The 17871-nt window shown below is 38.8% G+C and overlaps 1 protein-coding gene and 1 long non-coding RNA gene across 7 annotated transcripts in view; one reads left to right on the plus strand and one right to left on the minus strand.

The window, feature by feature from the left end:
• Nucleotides 1-17871, plus strand: part of ATXN7L1 (ataxin 7 like 1) — a 111753-nt gene that overhangs the window by 56991 nt on the left and 36891 nt on the right. The window contains exons 1-2 of one of the 6 annotated variants that reach the window (XM_083860398.1): nt 16236-16310; nt 16649-16744. The exons of 3 other annotated variants lie outside the window; for them this stretch is intronic. The gene's annotated coding sequence lies outside the window, so the exon portion shown is untranslated. Of the gene's footprint in view, nt 1-7299; nt 7393-16235; nt 16311-16648; nt 16745-17871 lie in introns of those variants that run through there. 2 more of the 6 variants (XM_083860397.1, XM_083860399.1) reach the window with 2 other exon arrangements.
• On the minus strand, nt 4925-7225 carry LOC310908922. Its single transcript, XR_014589975.1, has 3 exons — nt 7154-7225; nt 5644-5717; nt 4925-5013 (listed from the first exon to the last, which is right to left on the minus strand). It is a non-coding gene; the product is annotated as an uncharacterized lncRNA (long non-coding RNA).

The following is a 17871-nucleotide window of genomic DNA, read 5'->3' on the forward strand; positions in this document are numbered from 1 at the left end:
CCTCACCTGGAGTACTGCATCCAGATCTGAGGCCCTCAGTATAATAAGGACATGAACCTTTGGGGCAAATCCAGAGGAGGGCCACAAAGAATGATCAGAAGGCTGAGGCACCTCTGCTGTGTAGACAGACTGAGAAAGTGGGGTCGTTCAGCCTGGAGAACAGAAGGTTCTGGAGCACCTTGGAGCACCTTCCAGTACCAAGGGGAGCTACAGGAAAGCTGGAGGAGGACTTTTTATAAGATCATGTAATGACAGAACAAGGGGAATGGCTTCAAACTGAAAGAAGGTTGGTTAGATGAGCTACTAGAAGAAATTCTGTATGGTGGGAATAGTGAGACACTGGCACAGGTTGTCCAGAGAAGCTGCGGCTGCCCCAACACTGGAAGTGTTCAAGGTCTAGTTGGGTGGGGCTTTGAGCAACCTGGTCTAGGGGAAGGTGTCACTGCCCTTGCCCTTGGCAAGTGAGTTGGAACTGGATGATTTTTAAAGTCCTTCCAACCCAAACCATTCTGTGATTCTAAGTCCCAAGAATTGATGGCAGCATGCTTTTTTTTTGCCTTTTTTTTCCCAAAAGCGCTCTTCTCTAACAGGAGTTCACAGTCTTAAAGAGTGATGTGGTGAAGAGTAGGTTTTAATGTGTGAAGTAAGCCTGTTAAAATTACCAAAAGACATAGAAAGTCTAGAAGACAACTCTAAAACGTTACTGACTGATTAGGATTAAAGTTAAAATTTGTAAATTACAGAAAATGAGATTTAAGTAGGGGAAATGTGGTGAGGACTGCTGGACTCCATGTTCTGAATATTGCTTCTGCAGCACCAGATTCAGGAGAGATGACAGATTGAATACAAGTTTCTGCAAAAAACTTTGTGAACTTTTCACATTGTTTATGGATTGCTTTTCTTGTACATTATCTGATTATCTTATTAAATGCATTTAATGAGACTGCACAGATGTTACAGTTTTTCCATGGCTGGGGGTCAGAACAAAAGGAGTAAGAAAATTTTTATGTTTAAAACTTTTAAAAAAATATTTGTTTAATTTTGGAAGTATTAATTTATAATATCCATTATATGGAAAAAAGGCTTCTCGAAGTCTGAGGTGATGCATGTAGAGCAAATAGACAGGCAAAAGCTGTAGTGTTTGATTCAGGAATCAAAAATGCAGCAATAAAACCTGTATTTCTTCAATGCACGGAGATTACTTCAAAATGTGTTTTCTGTGTGTCCTTTTGTATGTTCAGATAAATCCACTCTGGACTATTTTTGAGGTACATGTCAGCAAGCAATTAAATACTGGTTTGACGGTTTCCATCAACTTCTATGCAACTTGCAGCACATTTTTGCAGTACTGTCAAAACATGCATACCCACAGGACGCGAAAATTATGTGAATTTAATTTAAATCTAAATCACTGATTCTAATATGAGACTAATTGAAGTAAACCCGTTATTATCAGTGGAATTAAGTCAGTAAGAGATACCAACTAGTACCTGTGATTGGGGAATTTCACAGCTAAGAAATATAATGTTGGGGTGCTTGTGAAGGTGTGTGCAGCATTGCACATCAAGCAACAGATTTTTCTTGTTTGCTACAGGTAGTTAAAGGATACATTTAGGCCCTGTAACACCTTAAGGAAGCAGTGTGTATATAGGACAAAAGTAATTAACTTCAGAAACCACTTCAAGGTACAGCAGCATTGCTCCTATAAGAAATACTATTTTTGTATATTTTACTTATGAATTCATTAACTCTTTGTGTATCATTTAGCATTATTAAAGTAGTAAACATTATCAGTAAGTTATATCAGTAAATATTATTCTAAAATGCTCAAAAACTTTTAGAGAGACATAGAGCAGTGAAAAAAGTTGTATGACAGAAGTACTGAAAGATGTGTTGTCTCCATGAGCTCACTTGAAGAATGCAGGTTTAAGTGTAGGAAGAGGAGTGTATGTTTCTTGTTGGTTTAGTTTCATTGGTTATCCTGGAAGTACTTGAGCCACCTCCAGTGGTACTGCTGAACCCATGGCACTGGTGGGGTGCCCAAGTTATGAAGTCATTTATAAGCAATTGAGAACAAAGACTGAGTTTTACGTGATTGTACAATATGAACTCTAGCTATTTTGGAAAGACACTGGGATCACTTCTTGGTACTTCAACTTGCCTAGATAGTTTAGGTTTGAAGGTTTACAGCAAGAAAGCTGTGTGCAACTCAAAATTGAAACAGTACTTGTTCTTAATTTTGTTGTTATGATAGTTCATCTTTAATAAGGCAAACTGGTCTTTAGGAACCCCTAGGGAGTCTGACCCAGAAACAAGAAATCCTGTGCTAGATATTAAATAAACACTTTCTGAAAAGATGATGTTTTCCTGAAAAAGCAGAGTATAGGTTGTCTTTTCTTACACTGTTAGAAGCTGATTTTAAAATGTGATTTGCATACATTTTGGCACCTATATGGACAACACCTTCTTGGCCTGGATTGAGAATGGAAAGGGAGAGAACTCTGTTCGTCATAAATCTCTGTATGACTAGGATGGAGCAAACTTCATGCAAGGACTGACTGAAATCAAGTGAGAGGGAGCAGAGTAGCTGTTCCCTACCTCAAATACAGACAAATTCAGATACATAGGGAAGATAAGCAGAAAAAAAAAGGCACTATCTCAGGATATGGATATATCTCAGTCTTCCTAGTATTTCCCAAAAATAACAGTCTGATTTATAGATTTAGGAGTGGATTATGCAGGACTAAGGCTCTCCTCAAATAAATCAATGTTCCTCATTTTTCCAAGAGACTAAACAAGAATCCAGAATCCCATGGGATTTCTGGAGGAGTTGCTGTGAAAAGTTGGGATTACTGAGGCATTAGTCTCATCTGTAAGGTATTGTAAGCATAACTGAGTGTTTGTCAAGCACCAGTTGTTAGTCAGAGCTTTGTACTCTTCCTCAGTACAACAGTTTGATTTGTTTATGAAGGTCTGTAAAGCTTTAAGAGTAAAAGGATTGTCTTACAGGCCACAAACATAACTTTGTATAATGTGGTTCTGAAAATGGATCAGATGCTTGATTTGTTGGAGGAGTTGAGTTAGGATAATTGGAATTCATAGAAATCTGGGTCCCCTGTCTTTTTTTCTGCTAAATGTGGTTTAGATAAGATGTGTGTAGAATCGATCAGCTAGAGTTTCAAAGATTCTTCTGAAATAATCCCCACATGCAAAATCAGTACCATTTTGGCTTTTGCACTCTGACTTGCATTTTTCTAATACCCCTCTTTTGTCCTTTGGTGCTGAAATATCCATGGTACTGAAACATAAGAAATCAGATTTGGGGTTCAGAGTGAGATTAATGTACAAATACAGAAAAACTTGAAACACTTCGTACAGCTGCCACTCAAATATATGTGCTGGTGTTTTATTGGGTTAAAGTTTTTGCCTGAAGTCTCTTCTGGTTTTGCTGGTGCTGAATTGCCAAAGCTGTAGCCTTGTTTCTGGGTGGGGAAAAAATCCTGCATGTTGACCTACCTAGCAGTACAAGGAAACAAAATTAATTTTAGCACTATTTTAGGCCCTCACAGCTTTAGCAAGAAACATGTACACTCCCAACAGATTGGACTCTTGTTTCTGCATTTTAAACTTTTAGTCCCAATACACATTCCAGACTAGGCGGTCTCCGTGTGCTGGGTACTAAGAAATGTTCCTGGGTTCAAGTAGCTTAAATGTGCAAGCTGTCTGATAATTCCAGTGTCCATCAGGAAAGCACTTAATATTTAAATTTCAGGCCTCATGTTGAAAATTCTCCGAGAGTATTTTGATGCACAACATAAAAGAGTCACCATTAAGTGCTAGTGGCATATGACTTTCTTTCCTTCAATAGATGAAAACCCAATTTTGTCAGTCCAAAACTAACTACAGAGATTAGAGGTTTTCTTTTCAAGATAGGCTTAAAAACACTCTGATACCCTAACTTCATGCTGACATCAGGCAAGTGAATGTCTGTGTCTAGGCTTTGGCAAGTAGGCAGTCTTATTAATGGTTTTATATGTAGTATTACTATAACCAGAAACACATTTATAGCCTGAAAACAGGTTACAAAAGAATCATTCTTAGCTACGCCTTATTTCATAGCCACTTAATTAAAGCTTGCAAGATGAGCAAAGAAAGTGATCCCTCACTAAAAACCAATTCTTTCCCCCTTATTACCTACAATGAATAGTTCTTTTAACTATTGACTACTTTTGTTCTCAGCCTTTCTGCAGATTGTGGGTTCTGTGCAGAAATTTCTGCATTAAAATTCTAGAGTTAGAAAATAATTATTTCCTGTGCACTATTTTCTCAATATGATTGAATGTAGAACTTGTCTGTCAGTTAGCACAAACTATCTCTGTTAGTATCACATCGTATAAAGATAACTATTTAAAGAAGTTAATCTATAAGGTAAATGTCTGTGGTCTTCAGCTCAACTGCAGAAGTCCTTTCCTATTTAAATATGCATCTTAATATTGCTGATAAATTTCCCACTTCAGCTTGAAAACTAAAGCATTGATTATCACTTCCTGAAACATTTGGTTTAGGTGGTTTATTGGTGGATCACTTGAGATGCCCAATATTGAGGTACAGAAAACTGTCAACATCCTGATTTTATCTTATACAAAAGCTATCATCAGCCTTGGTTTTCAGAAAATGTATTTTTATTTCCAGATAGTGAAAGCATTGCTTTTAATTTACTTCTGCTAGATTGTTTGCATGGTTACTATGCATATTCCCCATCCATCTCAAATTCAGATGCATTGTTTTGTTTCTTTATAAAAGTTAACCCTCCTTTAACGTTATTCTGTGTTATGTTCTAAATATTCATGATCACTCAATGCTTTACTGGCCGTTCAAGACCTGTGATGTGACCTTTGTTATGTGCTGATGTGAGGCAGCAATCACCACTCACTTTGCAGCAGCCTGCAGGCCAGTGGATCCCCAGGATTATGTGTTACAGCATGCTTTGACAGCTGCTCCATAGGCATGAATCTGAGATATACAGATGGGTATTAGCAGTGTGTAATATCCTCACCATAAAGTGATGGCAGTATATGACACAACTGGTAGTTCCTTTCAACCTTCTATTTCTCAGCTTAGCTGGAGCTTTTTATGAGCATGCATTTTTGCTGGGTTTTTTCCCCAGTTAATTTTAAACATTTTACCTATTTGTCTTGTTATTTATTTGCATGTTGATATTACTTTCCTATTATATTATACCTAATATTTTTTTCTTCTGCTTATTTATACTTCCATATTTTATTGTGTCTCCTTGGCTTCAGTGATTGTCTCTTCTGTGAGGCATCTACACCTGCAGTGAATGATTTCCTAAACAGGAATCCCAGAAACATTCAGGGCTATTTTGTGTAGGTAGGTTTATGCCTCAAAAATATAGTGTTTTATTTTTTACTACAAGTCCCATGTTCAAATTAAATTAAAAACAAAGCAACCAAACAAAGCCACAAACCAACTGGTTATGCACCTTCAAAGATCTGTTGATTAAATTTCTGGGCTCTATTTTTGGGTTCAATGGGTCAGGATGTCTTGAATCCAGTTCTTTCTTCTGTCCAATTGAAATCACTGCCAGAAGGATCCCCACTGTCCTCTGAAGAGCTTACTTACTGTAAGTAATCTTGGAGAGTTCTGGTTCTGTTTTCACACTCACCATCTTCTTCCAAGGCCTCAGGCAGAAGATTCTGTGATTAAGATGGAAACTTGAATAAATTGGGGCCATTCCTGCTCTTGCCCCACTGGGATCCCTGCATAGTCTGGAGGGTGCACAGCCAGGGAATGCAGCACTCCAAGAACATCTTCCAGCTTAATTTCCTGGGGAACACCACTCCATGTATGTGTTCAAATATATGGAATTTAATCCTGAAACCTTGCAGTGTGAGCTTGCATTTGTTGGTGTGTTTCATGCTGGACACAGCTGTGAGAATAAATTTGCATTTAAACTGAGGTCCTGCACTGGTCTGCAGCAAATTGCTGGGTTTGGCTGGGTTTAGTGGACAAACCAACAACTGCAAAAGGAGTTGCATGTATGTGACAAGAGCTGAGTGGCTGCCTATTTAAGTATAGTTGAAACAAATTACTTGTAATGGTATCAGGTAAACATTAAACATATTGCCATTTGAAATCTTGAGAATCATGCCAAAGGAAGTATTTCTGGTTAATGGGGAACCCACCATTTCCAGCAGCAGTCAGCTGGCTGAGGGTTTGGCACAGGGATGCTTGAACACGCAGAGCGGTCCCAAAGCAAAGCTCAGCTTGTTGACTGAACTTTTTATTTTGGGTGGTGACACCATAGCTCTGATATCTGCATACTTGTGAGTATGGAGTACTAGTAGGAAGAAAAATCGGTGATAAAGACCTTTGTGTTTATGCAGCAGCTGACTTTAACAGGATCTTAATCCTTGGTCTGCTTGTACTCCTCGGTGTAAAAATCAAAGATAATCAGATCCTCAGAAGCTTAATTTTTTATTACCAATTACCATACATTATTATGTGGAGTTCAGAACCTGAATTTGGAGTTAACATGGAGAGTGTGGATATCCTTGCGGCAGTGGCTGAAGCTGTGGCACTGTTGGTTGAAGAACTGACTTTCCCTAAGCCTTCCAAAACTAAATTAGAAGTTTGACGAGTTTTCAGGAGAAAAATCGTGTGATAAGTGAAAGGAGTTTTGCATTTAACTCTGCTGATCCCGACCTTTCTCTGTTGGGGCTTTCCCTGCCCGTGGATAGGGACGTTTCGGAGCAGAAGCGGCTGTCGGGAGCGGCGGCGGCGGCTCCGGGAGGGGGAGCTCCGGGCGCGCCGCTCTCTCCCCCGCCCGGCTCTGCTGCTCCTCCCGGCGCTCCGCTCCCGGCAGCCTCCCGGCCCTCGCTGACGGCGCCTGCGGCCCGGCGGGCCCCGCCAAGGACGGCCCGAGCCCCGCAGGAAGGGCTGTCAGCGCGCCGGGGGAAGGTGCTGCTGGTGGGTTTTGCAGCGGCGGGCTGAATGTGAGTGAGGGTCGCTACAGATCCTGCCTTGCTTTGTTGCTGCTGCGCTCGAGCGGCGTGAGAGAGCTGGTGCAGGAGCCGCACGAGGTTGTAGGGCACAGCTGTTGCTGGAGATAAACATCCACAGCCGTACATACCTGCGCTGCCGAGGGGGGGACACGTGTTTGAGGGCTGTCGGCAGCACCTGCGGTCTCCGGAGCAGCTGAGGCGTTGCAGGGTGCAGGGATGGCATCCAGCCCCCGCCCGCTCCGGGGGGAGCTCCGGGCTCAGCCTGCTGCAGGAAGCCTGAGCGCAGCCCTGGCCTGCCCGCCCGAGTGCAGCAATGCCTCCTGTGCACCGAGGACCTTATAAAACTGGCCTAATGGGTCACAGTAATGTAAGTGAGCAGATCAGGTGTAGATAGATGAAGGAGGGGAGAGAATAGCAGTTCATTACTTTAGCAAAGAAGGACAAAATAGATTTATTTATGAGTATTTTGGACTCAGAACAGGAAGTGCCAATACTGAAACTTCATGCATAACTAGAACTTTGACCCTTGGTTATCTGTACTGTGATTATTTTTACTTTTTTTCCCAACTATATCAGCATGCTGTTGTGCAGATATGATAGTACGTGTTGCTTACAGTCTTAGAATCTAATATAGTCTGTGATTTTTATTTTTATCTGCACAAATCTACACAAATTATTGCAAAGATTTTTAGCTTGGGAGCAGGCACTAAGCTCCATTTGCTGCAGCCTCAGAAAGGTTAAAGAAAAATGGATGCAGGTAACTAGATACTTAGCAAGACCCATATTTTCAAGAAGCCACCTTGATTTCTCCCTCAAGTATGTGTTTGTATGTTCTGTGGGGGTTTTTGCCATTTTTTGGGTATATTTCACATGTGGCAATGCAGTTAAAAAATAACACAAACTGTGATTACATTGGTAATGAGTAGTATTTTAGAAATATATAGTTCATTGAGGTTTTTTTTTTAAAAAATTGATTAACAACATGACATTGGTACTGAAGTAGTTTAAACAAAATATGCTAGTGGGAAACTGCTGACTCTTGAATTGGCAGCTGTCAACTTTTTTATGCTCTGTTTTATATGTATTCCATAGAGCTCTTTAAATAAAGAACAAGGCAATTGCTGAGTGTTTGCTTTTGGAAGCCTCGATATGGCTCTAGATGTTGAAGCTCAATTTAAATTATTTCATTTTAAAAAATTAAATTTCATTTAAAACTTTCATGATACTGAATTATTCTTTAAATATATCTGATTTCTCTCAGTGTGCAGTTCTTGGAAAGAGAGGGATTACCTGCAAGCTTTAAGGGCTAAATAGTATCAGGTTTAATGTCGGCATTACCGCTTTACCTCTGCTATGCTGTGGTATGAGTTACAGCTGGATTACTTGCTGTGTGCATGGATTACATTCTCCCTCTATTTGTTCTAATGAACTTAAAAGGAGAAAAACATAAGGTTCTATATCTCTGTTACATTCTTCTAAATGGTTATAGATCTAAATGACACTACAAAACTTCATTAGACTTTTCAGGGGAAAAAATAAAACCTACTTGTTTACTTGAAACCAGTGTTATCTGATAGAGTTGTCTTGTCTAAGTCTGTGAAATACTATGGCTGTTAAATGAGCTCTGATTTCTGTAAAGTGAGAAATGTCCTGAGGTATCTAACCAGTGTTGCTTTATATTTAATTAAAATACAAAACCAGCATAGAATGATTTGTTTAAAACTCACTATGTACCAGATTTTGACAAGTAATTATAAAGGGGAAGACAGAAGTCCTACAAAAGTAATCCATGTAACTCTGGTGTTTAATTATTTTACAGTTAGCCAGGAAGGGGTGGGAGAGCATGTAATAATTGTAACTCCTAAATTGGCATAAAATTACTAAGAAGAGAGAGGTCTCTTATACAGGATGAATGAAGATTGCTTGTGAAAGAGGGCTCAGCAGGCCTTTTTCAGTATATTGACTCTATGAGGTTACATCTGGAGACAACAATACACACTGTACTTGCAGAGTGGGAGCAGCCTATTCTAGGAAGCAAATGATAAAAGACTCAAGGTTGTGTTACACAATGTGGCTGGTCTCCATTCATACACTGTAAGTCAGCCATGGATTAATACCAGATTGAAGCCAAAGGTATGCCAGAAATGTTTTGACAGGGAAGAAGAGGAGAAAAAGAAATAGCATCTCTTTTTGATTTGTGGTATGACTGCAGCTGTAACAGTGATGCCCGATGCCAGCTGCCACACTTTGCTCTGGGGCTTCAGGCCATAAAAGTTCACTGTCCTTTTGTAAGTGCCACCTCTGATGTTCTCTGAAAGTGTTTCATAGTCTGTTGCTAATCAAGTTCTTGGCTAGAATTGATATCTTGGAGTGGGAGGAGCAGTAAGGGAACAAAAAGTTTAGGTAAGTGTGGTTTGCATGTATGTGCTAGACAGATATGCAGCTGATTAGTGGAAGTTACAGGCTGAAATTTACTGTGACAGTAGCCCCCGATTCTTTGGTGTCTTTCCAGTACTTTGAGCAGGACAGTGAGTTTTTTCAGTGACTGGGTTAGTACAGTGGTTTTGTTTTTATGGTCTTCTCTGGTTTGATGAGGCTAAGAGGCAGAGGGGGAGCATTGACCTAATCTTGTTACAGTAAACAAGAAGTAAAGACTTCTAAACCTTCTGTTGATGTGATTGTTGAATGTTTAACAGTCTTTTGTTCCCAGCTGTTTACAGTAATTGAGTCTTTTTCCTTCTAGTACTTGTGCTGCTGTCCTCATTTGTGTGTATTCCAAGATAAATACCATACACGAGACTTGCAAATACTGTACAGCAGAAGATCTTTTCTCTGGTTTTGTTTGCTGAATATTATCCCTTCCAAAATATGTTAGTCCCTAATACTGAGATTAGGCTTCATGCCCTTAGGTAAAATAGGAAAGACAGACAGCAGACCTTTTGTAACTGCCACTGCTATCACATTTTAGGCAGTAGGCATTTAGGGATCTGAAATGTAAGGAGAAATAAGATCAAATAAAACTGCCAGAGTTCTCTTATAAGTAATATAAGCAAAAGTGAATGTGCTTTCAAACTTTTTTTCCTTCAATTACTTTTTTTTCAGACCGTAAGCGACTTGGCAAGTCAATGAATTTGAGACTAGGGAAGAGGAAAGGAAGGGGAATAATAAGGCTATAGATTTAGGTATGCAGATTCCCTCAAGTGCTACAATGATCTTCTGATGGGATAGATAACCCTCTTCCTCTCTCTCATCCTGCACTCAGTGATCCTCTGTTTCTAGCTATCATTTGAAACTACTTGAGCAGTTCAGTGTAAATAAACCTTTTTCCCTCAGTATTTAGATACAGTAGGCAAATCCCGTGGATGATAGCTCAGGCATGGTTAGTTTTGGTTCACTTGTTTGCCATTGCTGGTTAAATCTGCTGTACTGTCTAGCAAACAATTGACAGACTCAGCAAAAAGCTTTAGAAAAGACTTGCTCTGTGATCCATTTGCCAAATACAGAGTTTAGTTCCTCCTCTGTAATCAAGCTGGAGTCAGTTGATTATAGCTGAGATTTATCATGCCAGTATCCTATTTGTTGTCCTTTCCCTGTCTCTTTGGTCAAGTGACTCCCATTGCTGGAAAAAAATAAATTGAATCTCAAATTCCTCCAATTTAGAAGTATCTCTTGTTATCTCTAAACAGTAGGATTTCTTTCAACTATAGAACATGAATTTGATGAGAAGGGACAACTTCCAGAAGATCGTAGTCTCTTCTGGAGTTTGCTGTCTCCTGACAGATGGAGAAAGGTTTCAGTCCTTGAGCAAGAACACAGATAGTCTGATTCAGAGGAAGCAATTGGTAGGTAAGAAATATCATGTTGAATTTTTTCCATTTCCTTCCTTTTTTTTTTTTAAATCTACCTTTGTATTTCACTGTCAGTTACACTTTCAACATTGTGGCCAGGAAAACAGCTTCAAGCTGGGTTGATATTGCCGTGGCTGTGTTTTTCTTGAAGTTAGAAAAGTACTTGTTTTAATTTTTCCCTCATTTAGAATATCTGGTTTCAATGACCTAACTTTAAACTGTAATCTCAAGTGATCTTGAGATCAGAGGGTTCAGTCCCTCTGCACAGTGGCCACCCCAGCTGTGTGTGAGGTTTGCCATGCTGTTTGCCAGGCTGGCTGGTGCCTGCTCCTGCCTTGTCACAGGCATCTGGTGCTTGTCTGCACCCAGCTCCTGGCGGAGCCCGCAGCCCTGACACAGAAGGCAGGAATGCACACAGCCAGCTCGGGCTTGACGCTGTGCCTGAGTGAAGAACATTTCTTCGGACCCAGAGCTTGGGGGTAACACTGCCAGGCAGTGGCTTCGTCTGAAGTCTTTGCCATTTTCCCCAGCACTTTTGCCTTTGGAAATGCTATAAAGAAACAACCAAAGTGACTCACTTTGTATTGAAGAAAGGACTTGAGTCTCATGCTGAAAGAAAGGTGCTGTGTAATTTTTGAACCCACAATGTCCCTAGAGGTGTAGGGACATTTGTACCGAGCTGCACCTCTGCTAATGAGCCCAGCTGGAGCTGATTTGTTTCTGCATCTCTGGTACAGATAATCTGACCATGGATAATTGAGTGTTGACTCTATAAATAACCCACTTTGAAATCCTTGTCTTAAAATTGTTTTCTCTTCTTCCTGTTAGCTTCCAAGCTTACTCTCTATAGTCATTTCTTGGCTGACCAAGAGTAACTCTCATCTCTTGGCAAACATATGTCCTATTCATATCTTCCCACCTGAAGTGAAATGTTACACCAAGCATGGGGGAAACCAGATTCTAGCACTATAAAAAGCCAGCTAAGTCCTAGTAGGAAATAATCATCCTAATGTTTTACATATGCTCCAATTGACTCTTGTGGTTTAAACCAAAAATGACTGATACACATGAAACATTTGATACCTTGGAAAGATACTTAGTGCATGCCTCTTCTCAGAGACATCCTGTTACATATTGTAATAGTTAAATGTCTTCAGGTAAAACTGGTTCATTTGTATGGACTTGCTTCAAGTTGGACTTCTAATCATCTTGGTTTGTTTGCTAACTGTCCATGTTAAAACTCACAAGAATGGTTCTGAATTGAGCTATGCCTTGCTTTAATGAGATTGTTTTTCTATTAGCTTGTAGAAGTAATTATAGAAAGTAATTAGAATGCCTCAAAGGAAAAATAACCTGTGTCTTCAGCTGGTAAGCACCTACACTTTTCTTTTTTTTTACCGAAAGTTTTTCTAAAATATGATGTGTGTGCTTCTGAGAAGATCCATGGAAATTTGAAACCACCCCCACTGGATCACAGGTTGTTCAGGAAGTGGGAGAAGGGAAAACAGAATTGCACAGCTGTGCTGTCACAGCAGTTCATGCACCTTGGTAGATAGTTGTACTGGAAATCAGCTGTCTCTTTTCCCTGTGTCATTCCTGCCCCATTATTCTGTAACAGAGGCAACATCAGTGGGTGAATAAACTTGGATGCTTTAAATTAAGATCTGCTCTCTAATGGCTGTGTGCCCTTGAAAAATGGCTTTGTTCACACAGCATCTAAAACACTGACCATGTTTCAACAAACTTTGGAAGACTCAACTTGAGAAAAACTGAGTGGATACCTATCTGAGAAAGAAGTCTTTTATATATATATATATAGGTATAGCAGACATTTAGTATTGTAGATATAAAAACTCATTAGAAGCAATTATGGGAAATCTGTTAAATTATGAATGGAGAAATAGTTTATCCAAAACAAATAATCCATAGTATGAGAAGTTCATTGCAGTGATGAATGGTCAAGAGGTGCATGAAGAGACAGAATATGAAGTAGTTGTCATTTAGACTCTCAGAGGTTGATTTGCATTTATTTCATTCATGTGCAGTTAGGTCTGAATTTCTTTAGTTTGCAGATTAAAAATGCACTACAAACACACTTTTGTATTTGGGTATGTTTTTCAGTGTTGTCTCTTGACTTTTTTTCTGTAGAAGGTTAAGAGTTTGGTTTCTTGTTTGTAAGAGCTATTGTATGTAATGAGGGAAGCATGAACAAGTGACCTCTTCAGGAACTGATTTGCACATTCACTTTGGAGGCTGTATATTAAGGGGTTATCACTTGTGGTTATTCATGCAGCTTTCTAAATGATAGATTTTCTTACCTCTGGCAAATAATCTGCTTGAAAGATGAGTGAACTGATATATCTAGAATGTCTGGAATGAGGAAATACTCTGAACTGACAGTTATGCTGCTTTTATAGTAGGTTTTGATAAAGCAATTTGAAACTTAAATATAGGCTCATTTGATCTTCAAAACAAAACAGTGTCCCTAGCTGGGCAGATCTGTGTGGGTACCTGGATTTTGAAATGGTGTCAGAATATTCCAAGGGAATTAATTTAATGCCTGGGAATATGCATGAGGAGTGGTCAAGACAGAAAAGCAAGTTTAAAAAAAAAATCTTATATAGATTTTAGTTTGGATTTCCTAAAATATTATAACTTCATAATAATGCTACTACTAATAAAAATAATAATAGCAATAAACATTATGTGATTGTATCTACTTTCTCATTTGTCTTGAGAATTTTTAGCTCTTTGGTAGTTTTGTTCAAAAATCCAAAGTTTCAGCAGTCTTGTGAAAATCAGCAACTGTGAGGAGAGAGCTTAAATAATGTGGCCCAGAGAACAGTGTTCCATGTGAAGCACATTTGCAGCTTGTACTGACAGCTGGCACATGTCTACCTGCAGACCAAACAGAGCTTAGCCCGTCTCTTTGGGGAGAAGGACAAAGGACTGTGGATACAGGATGAAATTATGAGGCTGCTGGGGGACAAAGGTACTCGGGGTAACAGAGATGGAGTAATTTAGCATTCAAACCTGCGTATTTTTAGGAAATATAATCCATTATTTCTGTGCTTAAAAAACAGCTTCTTAAGAAATACATTGATTCACCAGGTGCTGGTGAATAATAACAAATAACAGAAAAACCAGAAGGTTTAAGCAACAGATTATATGCAAGTCCTGCGAAGATGTTATTCCGGGCTAATTTCAGTGAAATTACTGTTTCTCTAGAAGTCATTTGTATGGAATGGTAAAAGGAAATAGTGATATGTGATCTTTATATTGAATAAAATCTGGTGTCATGTTTTTCACAGAGCCAGATGAAGAACATGTCACCTAAAAATGTTACAGTTTTGGTTTTTTCCAAACCATCTCAGTAGTCCCATCTCACTCTGCATTGGCTTAACTTTTCTTAACAGTAAAAAGAAATGGCATCATATATTTTTGGATTAAGTAAAACATTAAAGAAACATTAAACATTTCTGGTTTACTGTAGAGGAGGGGAAACATTTAATTAGTTCTTAAAGCAATAACGTACATAAATTACTTTATTTTTATTGTTATGTAAATATAATTAAAGATAGAAATAGAGATACAGTGAAATATTTTACCCCAAATGCATAAGTAAATAAAAATGTGTCATTGGACGACCTTGAATGTGAAAGATCTGCCTGAGGAAACAGGTCTGTTACGTGGTACAAAGCATGAGAGGATGTCAATACTAAATTTTCGTCTATTTTGCAACAATCTGGAGTGTAATTATTTAAGTTGGATGTTTGAATAAATGAACAGGTGATTTGTTTATAAATTTGTACATTTAGCCAAATAAAAGATTTCTCTTCACATATAAAATCACCTGCAAAGTTCTGATTTGTTGTCAGTATTTACCTTTGAGAGTACTGTGGCTTAATTGCTAGAAATATTTTAGCATTTCACCTGAGGTGTCTGTCCTGTGAAGTTTAGGGCTGATATTGCATTTCCATCCTTTGAGGACAAAAATGGTGGGAATGTGGGTCAGCAGGTAGTAAGATACTAGTGCAAAAGGATGGTGAGGGCTGTCCTTGTGGTGTAAGCACTGGACACAAGGTTTGAGGTGGTATTTAGCTCAGTCTCTCGCTTCATGTTGGACTTACCTGGGCATCCCCTCCAGCAGAACGTGAGATCTCTGTACAGAAGCTTTCCTTGCTTTTCTTTGGTAGGCTGTTACTCAAAAAAGTGTGCAGCCAAGATTCGCTTTCTCTGTTACTTCTTTTTTTGCCTGGGGATTTTTGGCCTTGCTGAGCTGAGAAATACAGAGTTGAAAATTGTCATTTTTTCTGCAGTAGGAATGAGTCAGGTGGCAAATGCTGGTTACACGTGTGAAATTGTGTCATTACAGGAGTGATGAATTCCTACTTAAGTCTTCGATTCCTTTTTTAATCAAGTTAATACCCTAAATCATTAATATCCCCTTTTATAGCTGTAGAAACAGGCTTTGACACTGCAGCTAATTCTAGGTCTTCCTGCTCGATGATGTGAAGACTGACATTGTCACCAGGGCAGAGTATTCACACTTCTATTGTTTTCCTGTCTGTCTGATACTTCAGTGATACCTTGGAGCTTCATATTTGTATTTCAAAATCCCTGTAAAAGAAGCAGGCAAGTACCCAGAAGCTTCAGTTTACATTTAGGATAATTAATTGCACTATTTGAAGTACTTTTTGGAGTTCTGTTTGACCCTTCTTTCTTTTCATGCTTTTTACTCAAGAGGAATAATCGTGTTCTAGGAAGTGCTGTGTGTGGCTCTTTGTGGAATTTTGTTATTTTTAAGATATTTGAGTACGTAAAGGTAAAATAGTGATAGTCTAGAGATTATTCTCATGCCTTTTATAATTATCCTGACAAATGCCAGGTTATCCCATAAATAAAAGAATGTCCAGGAAAACATCAGGTTCATCCTACTGTGTTATACACAAACACTCTCCTTCTTTCCTGGATCAAGGAAGTAAAAATTTGGTGTCTTCTTCTAAATATACATTTGTGGGTTTTGCTGCTTTTAATTTAGCACTTTGGTTCATTTCTGCTGTTAGAGTTGTATCAACAATTATTTAAAAAAAACCAAAACAAAACCAAAGGAAAAAAAAAGAAAAAAAAAAAAACCCTGCAGCCGTTTTCAGCTCATGTTGTTCTTGGCACGGGTTCAGTTCTGGTGTCCAACTGGTAGGACCGAAACTTGGTGCTTAACAAGTGCCTGTAGTCAAAACAGTTGGTGTGTGCGAGCACAGATCTGGTATTTGCTGCGGCAGGTCATCTGCCGGATTTTTCCCCGTGTGCAGAATACCTAATCACGTTGCTGTGTTTCTCTGACGGCATCTGTGGCAATGTGAATCGCTTCACGTTCCAAAAGTACATGTTTACAGTCGTCGTAGAATCAGATTAAGTTGGCAGCCTGCTCCTCTCTGTAAGTGGCTCAGTTTACGTTTCTTCTTCTAGCAGGATGTTTTGCATAATTTTGCTGATCCTACTCACTTTTAGACTTTGTGAAATGGAGAATCGTTTTAGTAGGTTTCTGTCAGAAAGCGAAGCTTGTGTTTATTGTAAATAAACACCAGCAGAACGGTGGTTATTTTAGCACTTGATAATTTCCCAATTATGTCATTTGACCTGGAATGAAGCTTGTGATTGTTGAGCAGTGTTTTATGCAGCGGATCAGTCTGGGGGTTGGAGCTGGCAGTTTATTTCCTTTGTCAGTTTACAAGAAGTATCAAAATGAAACCGACTGTGCTGTTTCCTTTCCAGTGCGCAGTGCAAGAAGGGTGGAACTGTTTGCGGATATTATTTCCAAACTTTTTCAGCTGGACTTGGAATAGTGTTTTGTCAAAAAAGCTGGTAAAGGTATCCTTCAATCTTGCAACATTATGCTGTAGTTTGCTAACATCAAATACAATTTTATTTTTGTTTAACCTCACGTACCAGGTTTTGCTAGAGTTTTTTTCAGACTGTGGCTGCAAAATGAAAGTGCTTACAAGGTGTTTATGAATTCTTGTTATGAACCAGCTGCCAGTTCCTGCAGGATGACACATTTCTGCAAGAGTCTAGGTTGTTCATTTTCTGGTTGCTGGCTGTTGCTTTTTGAGCATGTGTGGGGTTTTTTCTGTTTTGATTTTATTAGGATTAATGCCAAGTACATTTGCAAACTTTGAACTGGGATCAGTACAAGGTGGTAGGTTTCATTTACGTTTATTGAAATTGTAAGTATACATTGCTCAACTTTGCACAGTGAAAGGGTGTGCAACAAAGCACCTCAGGATATAATGTAAATAGAAAAACTGTAGTTTGTGCATAGGTGGTATATGAGTTACCATGAGTAGCATCTTCATCAACAAGACTATGAGATACTAAATTTCATTATCATCTGCTTAAATATTGTAAATGGAGAGTAACAGTATTCATATTATGTTAAGGGAATTGGATCAGTTACTTTATGCTATTCCAAGTAAAAGGACTATGAACTCAAGTGTTGTGATGAATAGAAACTTAAAAAGGAGTGTTATTATTCTATAAATATTTACTAGCAATAAATAGCTTTCTTACCTTTCTGAGTTTTAGCAATTAAATTTTGTTTGTTTTTAGCAAGTATAATACCAAGCTATAATCCATAACACTGGGTCTCTGAGTTATTCATGGGTCAACCTAAAATTAATTTCTGCTTTAGGCCTCTTGTACACAGGAAGTCAGACCATGCTAAACAAGAGTAATGTTTCAAAATGACTTGTGCTGACAAAGTTTTATTGTCTGTCTTCTGACAGCATGAGGGTTTTTTTTTTCTTGTTTTGTTTCAAGTATCTGGGGGAAAAAAGCACTGAAAGATGAAAGACATTTTTCTCTATGCTCAAACTGTATCATTACATTTGTCCTCCATGATTGTCATATTGATGGAGAAGGCACTAACTGGGCAGAACTTTTCACTTGATCAATTTTGAGTAGCACATGTTGAGTGAGAATGTGGATGCAGGTGGAGT

Source organism: Zosterops lateralis, assembly GCF_965231275.1.
Source record: "Zosterops lateralis genome assembly, chromosome: 4".
NCBI classification, from domain to species: domain Eukaryota; kingdom Metazoa; phylum Chordata; class Aves; order Passeriformes; family Zosteropidae; genus Zosterops; species Zosterops lateralis.